This window comes from Syngnathus leptorhynchus, chromosome 17 (genome assembly GCF_054491065.1).
Source record: "Syngnathus leptorhynchus isolate UIUO chromosome 17, UIUO_Slep, whole genome shotgun sequence".
NCBI classification, from domain to species: domain Eukaryota; kingdom Metazoa; phylum Chordata; class Actinopteri; order Syngnathiformes; family Syngnathidae; genus Syngnathus; species Syngnathus leptorhynchus.
Genome location: NC_141211.1, coordinates 2211615 through 2226823, shown reverse-complemented (window position 1 = coordinate 2226823; position 15209 = coordinate 2211615). Strand labels below are relative to the sequence as shown.

General features: G+C 41.5%; 1 long non-coding RNA gene across 2 annotated transcripts in view; it reads right to left on the bottom strand.

The window, feature by feature from the left end:
• LOC147042935 (uncharacterized) overlaps positions 1 to 1191 on the bottom strand; it is a 48481-nt gene extending 47290 nt beyond the window's left edge. For both annotated transcript variants that reach the window (XR_015068710.1, XR_015068709.1), the window contains exons 1-2: positions 1059 to 1191; positions 534 to 635 (exon numbers count right to left, since the gene is read on the bottom strand). This is a non-coding gene — a long non-coding RNA (uncharacterized LOC147042935). The remainder of the gene's footprint in view (positions 1 to 533; positions 636 to 1058) is intronic.
• Positions 1192 to 15209: the final 14018 nt, after the last annotated feature.

The following is a 15209-nucleotide window of genomic DNA, read 5'->3' as shown; positions in this document are numbered from 1 at the left end:
AATGGAGGCGCAGCACATGTGGACAGACAATATAACACCCGCAGGCGTATATTTATCCTTTGAGAAAAGTCTTTGAGCCTTTCCACCTGTCTGTTTATATTAGCAGGACCCTTGCATTTGCCTCTCCCATTTCTACAGCATACAGTTAGAGCAGTGCAAATATGTTGTGCTGACTGCATTATTCTTCCCATGGCATTAATGTTAGATTTGTACAGACAGCAAGTCACGCACACACTCCCAACCACGTGGCTGTCGGTGAGCTTGTGGCACATAGCCTCTGTAGGCACACATCCTGGCACCAAAGGTCACACAACATGTTCCGACAAAAATAGAAACAGATTGTGATATTTCGGATATATATAGATTTTGAAATGATTTTTATGAATTGTTGTTTTGAAATGATTGATTTCATTTTTTGCTCATGATAATACCAGTATAACTGCCAATGATTGTCAACATGATTCTACAAAGTCCCAATGACAAAATGAGTCATCCCAGTGCAGCTGAGTGACCTGAATGTTCGGTGGTCTTACCTGACAGACCGAGACAGTCGGAGCAAGAATCGCGTCACCCTCAGCTCTGCGCACGGTGGTTCACCGCCCTGATGTCGCAAGCTTTCAATGTGCGTCACATGGCTGTGTGAGTGAAATGCCATTTGTCATTAAAGAACACTTCCAGAAGATATTGCTTCAAAAGCTTTTTTTTCAACATTATTATGACACTGAGGGTGAACTGGGGAGTCACATATCAGTCCAAATTTTGAAGGTTGGGATTCTAATAGTCTTTCTGTGCAGAGTTAGGAGTTGTGTTCAGCTATCCTTCGATACATGCTGATTTGCAGGAGATGCAATAAACTGCACCCATCTCCCTTTCTTGCATTTCATACAACAAAATAATACGTTTGTGCTCAATCTACAGGACCAGATGTCAGTCTGAGAGTTTTTCTAGTGTTGGATGCAAGCACAAGCAGTATGCAGGACAAGCAAGACAGGAAAGTAAGTGTAGTATTCTCCCAAAAAATATGAAACAAAAATAAACAAATACAGGAAATTACTCACCACAACATGTTGGCCAAAACAGGAAAGTAATGACAAGGAAGCACACCTGTGCAGCACATGACTAGAGGGATCTGATTGGTTGACTCCACCCACAGGACAGGAAACGGTGGAAACAAAAAACTGTCAAAACAAGAGATCCAATGAGACCAAATTTCATATCCTCTGTTGAAGTCTTACCGCTAATGATTAAATTGTTCCCCCCTGCCCAGAATTATGTGGGGTTGGACTTTCGTGCTTCCACTATATTATTATCCCAAAGAAACCAGTATGACTCATTTGAATGTTTTTTATTGTTTACTTCAACCTAGTATTTTCAGTCCTTAACAGTTAAGTCATAAATAATCAGTCTGTGTGTTTGATGTGAAATATATGTTGCTGTCTCACATCTTGTTTCAATACCGGTGTCAATATTAGGGAGGTTAGATGAATTTGGTTTGTTTGATGCATGAACAGAAGTCCTCATTCTATCACACAAACACATAGTGATGCGCTCCAACACAGCTGTCATAGAGAGTCACCAGAGAATGAATTGGGCGTCCCCCGTGCTCACTTGGGTGTCGCATGAGCCAAGTGACACAGAGCACTAACGTGCGCCGACAGCAAATCAATACTTGATAGTTTTTCTTCGCTTTTAGGGAGGGGGGGGGACTAGTTAAAGTATATCCAACTACGCTCTTCAAAACAAATCAGACATTTCTATCAGACAAAGCAGCTGCGCTTCGTCGGCACCGCACCCCAAAAAAAAAAAAACTGCTGGCGGAGTGAGAAATCCTTTTCTTGCTCATTGCAGTCCTCCGAGAGCCTAATTAAATTCAGGGAAAATGATGCAACAATCAATTCATGAGCATTCATAAAATAAATCAGTTAAATAGTTTATCAATAAAATACATTTAAAAAAAAAAGTGATAAGGAGGTCTGCGCTGCTGTGGGAGTGGCCACAGTCAAATTCAATCCAGGCCAATCAAAGAGTCTCCTTTCATTCCCTTTAGTACGTGAGATGAATTAAAAATATTATACAATGATTCAGACCCTCTGGTACCAGCTATTGAGATCTTTATATGTTCCTTGGGTTTCATTGGTTTTAACAGTGCACGAAAAACAACTAAGAGCAATTTTCAAATAGCTCTAAGAAAGTCAAGAAAAAGTTAATTCCCGCAAAATGAACAAAGGCTTAGACTTTGCTAAACGTCAACAAAAGGGAATTTTTATATTACAGCGCAAATAGCATTTCACCTCGCAGTGACTTGCTTGAAAAGCCAGGTGGGGTGCAAAACCTGACTTCCCACAATTCTTGAAAATGTGTGTGTGTTGTCGGGCCAGCAGTTTGTCAGTAGCAGTATGATAATGTTATTTTGATGCAGGGCAACACTGTGTGATGCATTTGCTCAGCTCTTCATCATCTATCTCTCTCTCTCCCAAACACACACGGTCTACCTTTTCCCTCTGTGTGAGCTTCCTGGCCTCCATTATTTACAGCGCTGTTTTTCCCCCGCACTCGCCATCCACGAGGCAGCCGTCACCTAGTGAACAAGTGATGCTGTGGAATTAGGAGGTGACAAAAATAAATCTCGCATGTTGACAGCGCCGCATGCAATAATTGGCCCACTGAGAAAGGCGCTCTAATTGTCATCAATACAGGTTGGACGAAAAAAATGATGGACGATGATTTTAATTCTTCATCCGAGCAACTTTACACTCCTGTCACATTCCCGTTGGACCGTAGGCACATTTTGTCACTTGACTACTAATCATATACACAAACACCCATTTTGAATGTCAGCGTTGATGAATGATGATTAGTTTTGGCGCTAGTATGTTTGCAATGTTTCTTATTCATCATTCATCAAGTTCATCAAGTGAAAGGTTCCCAATTTGTGCAGCTTACACATAACTAGCGGCAACTCTGCATTGGTTGACGATCCGGCACATCCCAATCTGTGCATTAAAACAGCTCATATTTAACAGATCGCGGAGATCGATCTGTTCGTCAGCACGGCCAGCGCGGCTGTAACCTCGTGTACATTGTGCTTTTGACCTTGCAGTATCCTTATGCCAGGATATGACTCCACAAATAACCGGTGCCAAACATTGATTACCGCTAGCACACAGCGCGGCACAATGCCGAGCAGAAAGATATATTGGCAGTGCAGTTAACACTTATCTCCCTGTACTCATTGTATCTCTCCCTCTCTCTGGTCATACACTTTTCATTATGCTCAGATAGGCTGGTCTGTCGTTAAAATGTTTTTTTCTATTTTTTTATTCCTCCATTCTGCCACGAGCATTTAAACCTGATTAACAGTTGTTCCAGTTTGACCCGAGAACAGATTGTTTCTACTAGCCTTAATTAAATTGTTTCTTAATTCTGCAGGGAAAACCAGGTGAAATAACATCCTGGTTGGTTAGCGTGGTAATATTGCACACACACACACACACACACACACACACACACACACACACACACACACACACACACACAAAAAAAAAAACTATTATCAGTAAAGTGCCTTGTCTGTGCTACGTTTTGCATTGGCAGCCATCTTGGTTTGGGTATTGAAAAGACCCTCTGCCCCCTACAAGCGCCTTTTTGACTCATTTGGCATGATGAGGCGTGTCTGTTCTACAAAGGACCCATCTGACTGTTTTAAAAATCAAATGTAACCCTTGAGCACAAAGGCTTTCCCACACTGCACATAGAGTGATAAATGAGACCAAACAAAAGAAATATCATCTGCTTTTCACTTGATTTATTGTGGATGGTTTTTTTTTTTTTGGGGGGGGGGGGACGAGAACAACCTGCCGTTCCTCCTCTGAATATTTCATTTCCTGATGGCAGTCATTCCAAGGTCTCTTCCGATGTTTACACTGGCGTCCCCTCTAATTTTAGGAAGGCAGGCGTGGGCCGTAATGGAAAGTGACACTATCTAGCCAGCATTCTTTTTTTCCTGGAGGGCACGTCAAAGCGAGGGGTGGCTCGTGTAGTGCTAGCCACTCGGACGGTAGGTCCAGAATGTCACATTATTTCCACATGTGGACCAGAGCGAGCGTCGGGATGGGCGAGGCTCCGAAAAAGGAAGCTCGCCGACTTGCACTTAACACGAAAGGCAACACCCGTAATGTCACATTAGCACTACCGGCGGAAGTGTCTGCCACTGACAAAAAAAACCCCCAAAAAAACACTGAAAACTAATTCCAAAAAGGATTTTACACAGTCTAGATTTGTGGGTTTAAAAATAATAAAAATAATTCAGCTGATGGTTTGTGAAAATGATTTTGAAAAGAAAATACATACAAACAACTTCACCGTGGGAGTCGTTTAACTGTAATGATGCGATTGTCAACAGAGGCAGAATGGAGAGACAGATTGTCTGGATGGGAAAAGGCCCTAAAGAAATGATGGAAATGAGGCCAAAAAAAAAAGTTGTGTAACATTTTTTCCCTCATTGTGCCCTGTCTTTCAGTTCAACCTAACAATGTCCAGCCTTTTCTGCATTTTATGAAACACTTCCCAAACAAGTCAGTGACATACTTTTATCACTTTCTGAACACTTAACACACTAATAAACATGTAAGTGGACACCAAGCCAACTCACATTTCCAGCTACTGTATAAGCAAATCTTTCCTGGTTGTTTCATCTCACACTTGATGGTTGGCCACGCCCTCCAGAGACTCAAGCATTTGTATCCAGGCTATTAAAAAATCATTTTTGCATAAAATGCCTCAGAAATACACACTTTAGATACTCACTTCCACTGGGCTCAAGGGACCCATTTGGAAAACTGACTCATACAGTAAATAGTACACCAGGCAAACTAACTGGTGAGAAGAAAGGACCCTGAAGCATTTATTGTAATTACAAAGAGTTCATTTCCAAAATGTGCTCTGCTGATTATTTTTGCCTGTCTTTTACTTGCCTCCTAATATTATTGTGAGCAGGGGGTAGACCTCAGCTGACTTCACCGTGCTGCCAGGAGATACATCAAATAAACCTGATCATCACCATCAAGCCATTCTCTTCTGCATTCTACTAATTGGCCAAGCGCTTGTGTCAACTTGTCTACAAAAAGAAGTCAGAGTGGCTCATTAAAGTCGGCAAAAATGTATGTGCAGGCAAAACTCATTTGTATCAAAAAGATGGATTCTTTTTCTGCAGGTCTCTTAATCATTCTGAGGACACTTAGCATATGTTAATTCATTCCTACGGTGTCAAACTTGACCTCCTTAAGCTCACAAAGTCTGTGTGGATTCAAATAAAAGGATACATTATAGCGCCACATTTACAGAATGCCAAGTTAAGCTTTTAGGAAAGCACGGATGCGTGCTGATCCCGGGATGGTGCGATTGTTGCTTGGAGCTATCGTCGACTTCCAGAAGAGAAGGAATCGCATCCAAACTGCCTGCACGTAGTCATTGGGTTAAAGGAACTACTTTTCCCATCCTTGACTCCAGCTGGTGTCACGTACACCTAAATTCAAATGATGTATGGACGCCCTGGAAAACAGTCAACAAAAGTCAATTATTTTTAGACTTTCTGTGCATCTACAGGAATAAATGTAGGTCAATGCTTTGTCCTCCAAAGCAGGACTATATAGGTATGCGTTTCCTTCTGTGTGCATCCGTGTGAAGCAGAGCAAGTGGAGCCCATTCATCATCCCCCTATACCTTGTTCAGATAATGAACATAACCCTGACTACACCTCCGGGATCTGCTGCAAGTGGGCAGAGCTTGCACCTCTAACATTCACAAAACTCTCAGAGGCCACACATGCAGCAAGCACGCTGGAAAATGTCTCAGTAAGGAGAACCAAAATGACCAAATAGCAAGATTCCAGCTCAACTGTAGGAGCCTGATAAGCATCATTTGCATCAGGACCGGAGATTGACACTTGTGCTCCACGCGCACGGCGGAAACCCGAGGACGGATTATCCTTATTCCTCGCTCCGGGTTTATCTCACCCTCTTTCATAGCAGGATTTGAATATAAACCAATCCAGTTCCATTCCAAACCAAAATGTTTTTTTACACGTGATATTTAAGTGAACCAATTTTATCAAGGAGCTCACGGATTACCCAAATAATCCGTGAAGCTTCTTTTATCAAAAATTCAAAGGAAACGTCTTTGCAATCAGACAACGTTTGCCTTGCATGGTTTTGCCTCATCCAAGCTATCTCTGCTCTGCTCTGCTCTGCATGTTTCTCTCACCTCACAGGCACACAATGAATATAATAAGAGCGACAGAGCAAGATCACTTGAAGTCACTCTGATCTAGTCTCCATTGTTGTTTGACTTGACTTTCCCACTGCTGAGGATGACCGGATCACCGCGTGGGGAAAATTCAACACAGCATTGTGCTGAAGTCACATCAAATGAAACGAATTAACTGCGCCCACTGCGAGCGAGTCCAATGTGCTACCTCTGTTGATTTATATCAGACACAATTTCATACCATGAAGAAATCAGGCCAAGGGCTTTCAAACACCTTGATGTCTATAATTCATTGGATATAAGCAGCAGCCTGACATAAGACGTCTCATTAAGTCAACAATTTAGGAAGTGGACATGTAGTCTTGTCTTGGATGGACTAAAAAATAGCACAAATCCAACCCAACCTTGGTATTCCCATTCTTTCCCTGACCCAGTTCTTCCAACTCCCAGTATAAGGAGCTCCTTTGCATAATGAGAGAAGGTCCTATCCATACCGCTTTGTTGAAGGTGACACATGACAAATTGATAGCATGTACACCTTGCTATAAATAGCCTTTTATGGAGGAGTCCAAAAAGATATCTTCTGGGATCATTCCACTTGGCCTCAATGGACACCTCCATTCAACTCCCATCTGCTGTCTGTTGGACAGACCAGTATCCCGCTGACTTAACAGCTGTTTGCTTTCATGCATATTGAATAGGCTTGGGAGATATGGTAACGGTGGAGAAATCTCACGCGGATATATTGGCTTCATTGTCGTCCATTGTTTTATACCCAGGACACACGTCATCTTTTTTTTTTTTTTTTTTGGGTGATTCTGGATTGAAATGAGAAGATTGGACATGTACTGTCAATGTCATTGATATTGTGAAAATAAGACAGTCTTATGTTATTAAGATTGCCATCCCATTAGCTGATGTTTGCATGTTAAGAGTAACCACAACACCTTCAAGACGTAGTCGCAGGTCATTTTGGATTATATCACGGCTCAAAGTTGCGGCAAAAGCATGTTCGGCTGCCAAAAGCAATTTCCCTGGATGTGCTTCGCTTTCCCTCCCTCCCTCCCTCCATTTTTTTTTTGCCTATCCATTCGCAGATTTCTGGAAGCTCAGTCAGTCTTGAGGATTTAATGTGTTATATTCAGGTCACTTGAATGATTCTCTCCAAACACAAAAAGTTCATCTTCGCTGCTCCGTCTATGCACTTTTATTTTATTGAGTGGTATTGCCTGGGATTTCTCCTTTGAGATAGTTATAGCTATTTCACTCTATTCTAAAGTGGCTGATAAGCCACCCGCTGCTGTTTTTCAATTTGCCACCTCATTTTATTGCAGTACACACTTGAAACAAATTAGCAAATCATAACTCTCAAGGATAATCCTTGATGGTGTAACTCAATGTCAAGGAGTAATCTTCAAATGAACAAGGTGGACACAAAACTGAATACTAGCCTTCTTCACTGTACGAAAAAAAAATGACAATACAAACGATCGGCCAAACGACGCAATTTCTTCACAGCGGATTTGCAAAATCACCCCTGGGCTTAATTAATGAATTCAGCTTTTACAGCTAAGCTGATATATTATATCACGTCAAATAGTTGCCACTGGTAATGGAGATTAATAGATCACAAAGTCCTTAGAATGTGGTTTTAAACAATGTTTCCAAAGTTCATGTTATAATATTATCATGAAGTACTTAATATGTATCCCGGTAATGGATTAGTAGGTGGTATCAGACTGATTAAATGAAAATGAAAACCCCTCACAGACTTGCAGTGTCATAATGGAAATGAAAGACAGCATCTGAGAGGGTGGAGGAAAGAAATTCCATTATGACAGGAAGAGTGAGGGAGTGTGAAAACATGTTATCGTGACGGTGGGATTTCCCACGGGACCACTGATGGGATCTTGCAGTTCCCACGACAGTCTCACAATGACCTAAGAACATCCAATGATCCCCCCCCCAAAAAAAGAATCCATGTTCACAGACAGGTCAATTAAAGACACATTCCTCAAGATCCCAGGAGATGTGCCCAGATGTGTGACCAATCGGACCAAATCCATATTATAACTGGGCAAATCCAATTTTAATTTCAGATTTTTACTATTGACAGGAATATTTTCCTTAACCAGTAAGTATTACCAATATTAGGTGTACCTTTTGGATCTGCGTCATGTTTTGGGCACTGATGTTCCTAATATTTTAGCTGTGTTCAGAATTAACCAATCATATTAAGAGAGAAAATAGATGGATGGAGGCTGATATCTATTTTTGCCCGTTTAAATCATCAACCCGCAATTAAATTGATTGATGTCTTCAGAGGAAAAGGCATCTTCAAATGAACAGAAAAAAAATAGATCTGTTCCCTTACTTCAATCCGTCTTTATTTTTTTAAGGCCGCTCGGCAGGATTAATGCAGGACTGGCGGCCATCCGCCTCTCTTGTCTTTATTTAAAGAAGCGTCTCGTTGAATAGCTGACATACTAATGGAGCTTGAGAAAAAGCAAAAGCTGCCCAAAGGTGTGTGTGTGTGTGTGTGTGGCGGCAACGTTTCTTCTCTCTGCTTGGAGAACTCAGATAAAGAGGATGACAAGAAAATAAATTCTTTGGGAAAGCACGACTGGGCTTGTTAGCAGAGTCAATGCCACCTTGATAAATAACGTTTGAGTGCTCACCTTCAACAAATTGAAGTCAAAAATTCAAGTCAATGAAAGTTAGATCGTTTCAAGCATCTCTAGGCAATATTTAAAAGACGGCAAATTCGCAGCGTTGCTATTTTCTCCTGTGTATAGTTTCAATTCCCAAACTGTGCATGTTAGGTTCACAAGCACTATTGAAAAGGAATGGACAATTGAAGGATATCCAGTTTCAGTGTCACAGATGAGGTAAAGTGAGCCCGCTGTTGACAATGCTAATCCGCCCACATCTTCTCATCTCATGTCTCATGTGACATATTTATTGCAAACAGGAAATGCCTAGGGTGGTGTCTCATTCCCAAACTCTGTTTATACCATTTTTTGCACAAACCTGGAATAGCATGTGTCTGGGACAAATAGGTCACACAGACAGTGGTGTCAAATTTTAAAATGCCAGCTACTAGCTTTTTTTTTTTTTTTTTTTTGTTATGGTCCCTGCTGGATAATCTGCTGTCCATTTCTCAGCGGAAATGAAATCATGTCGACTGGACCAGTTTTGCAACACACATACACACAGACACGGTTTCATCATTCAAGCTTATCATTCGGATAGTTTGAAGTACAACAACCTGTAAGCTTTGGATATCGCAGAGTTATCTTCTGTATCTACGGGCTGCCATTGATCGGGATAGTTAAAGAAGTCCATTAGATGCGTGAATAAATATTTTATCTGATGGTGTATTGTCAAGAAAATGGAAACAAAAGTAAATTGGCAAATTCAAAAAGTTGTAAACAACAGGAATATCAGACTCTCGTCGTTGCACGCTAGTGGCTTTTATCGATATGACCTGCGGGGTTTATTGTTGACTTGCAGTTCAATCAATGCAACCTCTAGATTTTTCTTTCACCATCTTATTAAGTATGATTTAACATTCACAAATAAATGTGATTCGATGGTGCAGGTATCCCTAATGAGATTCTTTTCAATGAAATGAGACGTTTTTTTTTGTTTTTTGAGACGCGATGTATGAAACATCCTCACAGCATCAGTAGTCACCGCACACATGCGGCGCCAAAGTTGAGATAAGTTTCGGTGACTTCGCCGCGAGTGGTCGCATTTCATTAACATTCCCAGTTCCCTGGTTGCCATATTGCTGCCAGGCTCTTCCAGCAAGTCTGTGTGTGTATCAGACCTGCTATGCAATCAGGCTGAATGAGCACCAGGAGGAATGTAAATGTGAGACGGCTATGGAAAAGTGACGGATGTTCAGGTGGACAGATGAGTTGGGCGGGTTGCCAAAGTTCTCCAATAAGGCAACAGGGGCTTATAAGAAATCCTGACAGATGTAGGGCAGGATAGGAAAGATCAATGGCATTTCCCATAACGTCTAGACAATCATACTTAGGGATCCTACTGATTGTTTTTGGTTTTTATAATAATAGTAAGAATCTTTTGCTTTGTAATGACAGCCATTCCTTCGTGTCTGTTCACGCCATCGATTCTGCTCTCCTGTCTTTATCAGTCCCACGAGACACTTGAAACAGAAAAAGGAGTGCCTTTGGGCAAATGGCTCGGTTTCCAGAATGTTTGACAACCGCGACGGATCAATAGATGAAGTAACGGACAGCTTTGATCACTGCAAATGAGTGTTAGCGGTGTCATGAGCAAAAGCTAAGACATTTTTTTTTGCATGGATGTCCAACTAGTAAAAAGTCTTTGGGAAGTTAAAAAGTATGTAGAGGCAGGCCATATTTTTTGCAGAAAATGTATATATATATATAAATAGAATGTCGCTCAGAGACAATTAATTATGAAGCAAAGAAATTGTGCTGGAGCTGCAAGGTGAAGAACACGCTTGTGTGCACTTACTGCTTACACAAGCAAAGCTTGGTTAACAATGTTGTTTACTGCCACTTTTGTGTCATTGAGTGTTGTTAACTCCAGACAATGAAGCGGGGCCCTCCAAAAATTGTTTTCATTTTTCTTTTGTTTTGTTTTAAGGGCATATCTCCGTAAGGGGAATGGCATATCAACAAAGCAAATTACTTCTCCCTATCTTAGCTTTGGACCAGGATGAAGCTTTATTTTTTTTTATTTTGGTAACATTTTATTTTTCTCTTATCTCAAAGATTTATATTTTTGAAAGCAATTTGCTGTTGTGTCGCTTCAACTTCCCATCTGGGGATCAATACATAATTAAATAATGACTTTATCTCCTTTTCCTATGGGAAAAATAAACCACGCTTTGTGTTGGAGCTGAGCAGTTCCTGTGCATGTGTGAATCGACAAGTCTAATAACGACGAAAGGTTAGAAATGTAAATTACGCAATCAGCTGGCACTGTGCCTTTCCCCCCGCTGGCCAGTTTGACCCCGCAGGCGGGCAATTATCACAGGCACGTCAATACGTGATAGATGATCAACTGTTCCTGATTAAGATGACACATCCTGATTATCATGACACAAAATTCCATCCGGTTTTTTTCCTGCAGTGATCGCAGCGGATACCATCTGGAAATGTCAGGGAAGCCTTTTATTATTGTTATTAAAAATGGCCTTACACCTCCTGCATGCTTTAAAGATGTTAAAAATGATGTCAATATATTTGACCACACAAAAAATATGAGCATAAAATATATCGACAATATTGTAGGGTTTGTGAACACGCCTTTAAAAGGCGGGAAATTGATGACACGGCCGACCACTCGCACAGCCTTTTACCATAACAATTGCTTGACCGCCATTTTGTCTTTCCAATGTCGGTTGAAGAAGCAATGTGAAATAATGTAGTTATGATAATAATATAGTGTGTCGTATGCTCAGGACTCCGGAATAAACTGTGTTTGGACTGAGCCAAAGAGCCGAGTGGGTGCTGGTGTGGTTACATAAGCACATTACGGCATGCAAGCACACACACACACACACAACAACAAACGTGTGTTTGTGTGTTTGTGTGTGTTTGTTCATCTGCCTGCAGTCTATCATTAACCTTGACTGTATTTCCACTCGGACCTCCGTTCAGGATTGCCTAAATATCCATGTATGGAATTTGGCAGCCTATCCATTTAGCAGTATAGGATGTAACTCATCGAATGTGCAGACCTCATCCAAAATATCAAATTTGGCACAGGCACATGGAAAAAAAAATGGCAAAGTGTCGCGAGAAGTTGCGAGTATCTTGCAACGCATCCATTCGTAACCCTTTCCGCTTGATTTATCCACAGAAAAGCAAACGTGAGCATGTGCCACATTTCAAGTAACAAATGAGGCCGGGCGCAGCGGAGCGGTGGGGCGACGTGGCGAGGCGAGGATGTGTCAGCTGTCAAGTGGCTGTCAACTTATGTAAATGCACAGGCAAGGCGGCTAGGACAACACGCTCAGGGAAGTGGAACCAAGGGAAAAAAAAAAAAAAGAAAAAATACGTCACAGTTCCAAATCAATCCATATTGATCCACTGCAGCGACGTGATCTTTCGATAGCCGCGCGGTGTCAAAGGTACAACACACACACTGGCGGGCAAACACATTTCCTATAACCTTAACCCCAATTGACAAAACACGGCTGCAAAAATAAAAGAGCCATACATGTTTATTTTTCTTTACAAGAAGGGCACATCATCTATGTATATCTTTGTACAAACCGTAAACTAAATACAGTCATAAGTTTGAGGAGTATAATCTTTGACATAACTTTCATGAAAGAACACCAGAAACAAGTAAATAAATATATAAATAGACATCGGCCGTCTGCATCTGGCGGACAAACAACGGAGAAGACAAACGGCATTTTGCTTCACAAGCCAAGGTTGTTGTTTTTTTAAGATAAAAAGCACTTGTGTTTGTCACAAAAAAATTCCTTTTGTTTTTTTAAAACATCATGGTACAATACAGAATCCCCCCCCCCCCCACATGTAAATACTGCCATTGAGATTTTTTTTTATTTTTTTTTTACATGAGCTGACACAACAAAACTCTAGTGGTTTACCTTTGGCCCCTGCGTTGCAGGAATGCATATGACGCCGAGGAGGAGAGTTGGACGTTATCGTTTTGCTTAAGTCGTCAAACGTCAACTCTCATTGGGAGACATTGTTCTGTCACTAACTCCTAAGTGGAGGACATGCAGACTGATGAAAAAGAACATGTTACTCGAGGGGGCCGCGGCCTGACGTCGGCCATCTTTCGAATCAAAGGAGGTGACGTGAGCGCGGATGACTCACCGTGTTAGCAAGGTGAGGCCTCGAGGGGGCTTTAACGTGAAGCCAAAATACACTGGAGACAAACACGCTGCTCCAGGTGCATTTCGAAAAACAACAATTGAAAGCGTTTGAATTCATCTGCAGTGTTACCAAACACCAGAATGTCGGATGACGTAAAAAAAAAAAAAAAAAAACGGAATGATGAAGTTGCAGTTAGACAAAAAGGGGGCCACAAACATGGTACAAGATCATTACTACATTCCTGAAAATCGTGTCAGCAGTTTCGGACCTATAGAATGGAATCAATGGAAAAGAATGCGGCTTGAGTTACAGCAGTGTGACATCGTACAACAATGGAAACAAAACATTCTAAATAGATCATTGATGCACTTAATCACGACCGCAAAAAGTCCAAAATTTCTGACCTCCAAAATGAGATGAGTGGAACCAAATGTCACCTGAAACCCACAGTTCTTATTTGATAGTAAAGCAAATGGAATCGGAACAGAATGAAAAAAAAATATTGTTGCATTCCTCACAAGTCGGCCTCGGGGACGTTTAAAATTCCTCGAATAAAGAAACTTAACACAACCTCGCTCCAAAAAAATATAAGGTTGACTTCATTGATAGGTTCCATTTTCATTTCTTACAGGCAGCATTAAAATGCTCCCGACGTCTTCACGTTGGTCCGCGGTGATTTAGAGCATCAACATTTCTACATGAATGATTTACGAGCTTTGATTCACTGCCGTGACTCCGAGTACAGAAAGGAAACAGTAGGCCCTGTCTGTTTAATATTAAATTCAGTCGTGTTAACATCTGGAATGCTCATCAGGGCGACAGAGGAAGCCGAGAGAAAAAGCCAGCCAGCGAGCGAGCGTGAGTGGGAAGAAGAAGGGAACCTTCTCCGAGGCGCTTTCTCATGCATCCGTCCATCCTGACACACCAATTGCACACGTCTGTAGTTCCTGGTCAGTTGTGGGGAAGCATCAGATCGCCCCCCAAAAAGCGTCAAAGAAACATGATGTAGTGGCACTTGAAAGATAATTAGGGCTGTTTGAAATTGAAATGAGCTGACAGCAGATGCCTGCTAACTCGTGTTCAGCCAACAGAACAGCGTGAGAAGAGGACAAGGCAGAGAGGACAATGAGCTGCTTGTGTGCCACATATTGAGCTACAAGTTCCCCACGTTGCCCATATGGACAGCATTGGATTTTCCAGCATGGGAAAATCAAACGCTTCGTTTAAGAACAATCGCTTTCTATCGGATTGTCTTTCTCTTCCCCTGCAAGAGTTTCAACGAGCGCTTTTTTTTATTCCCCTCCGCCAGCCAAACGACTAACATGACTTGGACGGAAGGACGGGCAGGGATGTATTTGTCATTTTATAAAACATAACTTTGGTTTGGCTTTAATGCACAGCTTTCACATTTTTGTTTGAACTTCCCTGTTTTCACCTTGACTTGTGAAATGAGTAATTTTGGTAAGAAGCTGGAGCCATCTTTGAGTACCTCCAGGGGCGCTAGTGAGTCACAAACTACTTATCGTCAATTTGAATTCCGTTCGTGTCGTTGTACAAACTAGTCAAAAGTGCGTTTGAAAAAAAAATCAAATTAAAGGCTGTGCAGTGCTTGCCAAAGAAACAGGTGACCCTCTCAACGCAAAGCACTAAGACATTTCAACCAATCAGATCAGAGCATAAATGGAATGCTCACAGAAGAAGGTGTTGCAGAGCTGGTACTTTATGCCACTTCGATTGAATTAGGAAGCTGATGTCAATTATTAACATTGCACGAGGTGTAATGACAAATTACCCGCACTGACGGGTCATCAACTGTGATGCTTTCAGAATGGCCGCCAGAGCACAGCAATTGAACAAATCAGATATTTACACGTTTGGCAAAAAGGTCAGTCGACTTCGCTTTCATTAAGTTTGAGTGCACTCCAATTCCCTCCTCCTCCATCTGAGAGCAGGTTTGTGTTGATGTTTTGTTTCAATCTTCAGATTTACATTGGGGGACTGATGGTATTTGCTCAAAACAGAACATCTTCAGAAGCCTTCAAGTTAGTAAATCTATACTTGGTGAAAAGCAAGATAGAGGAACCCAGTCAG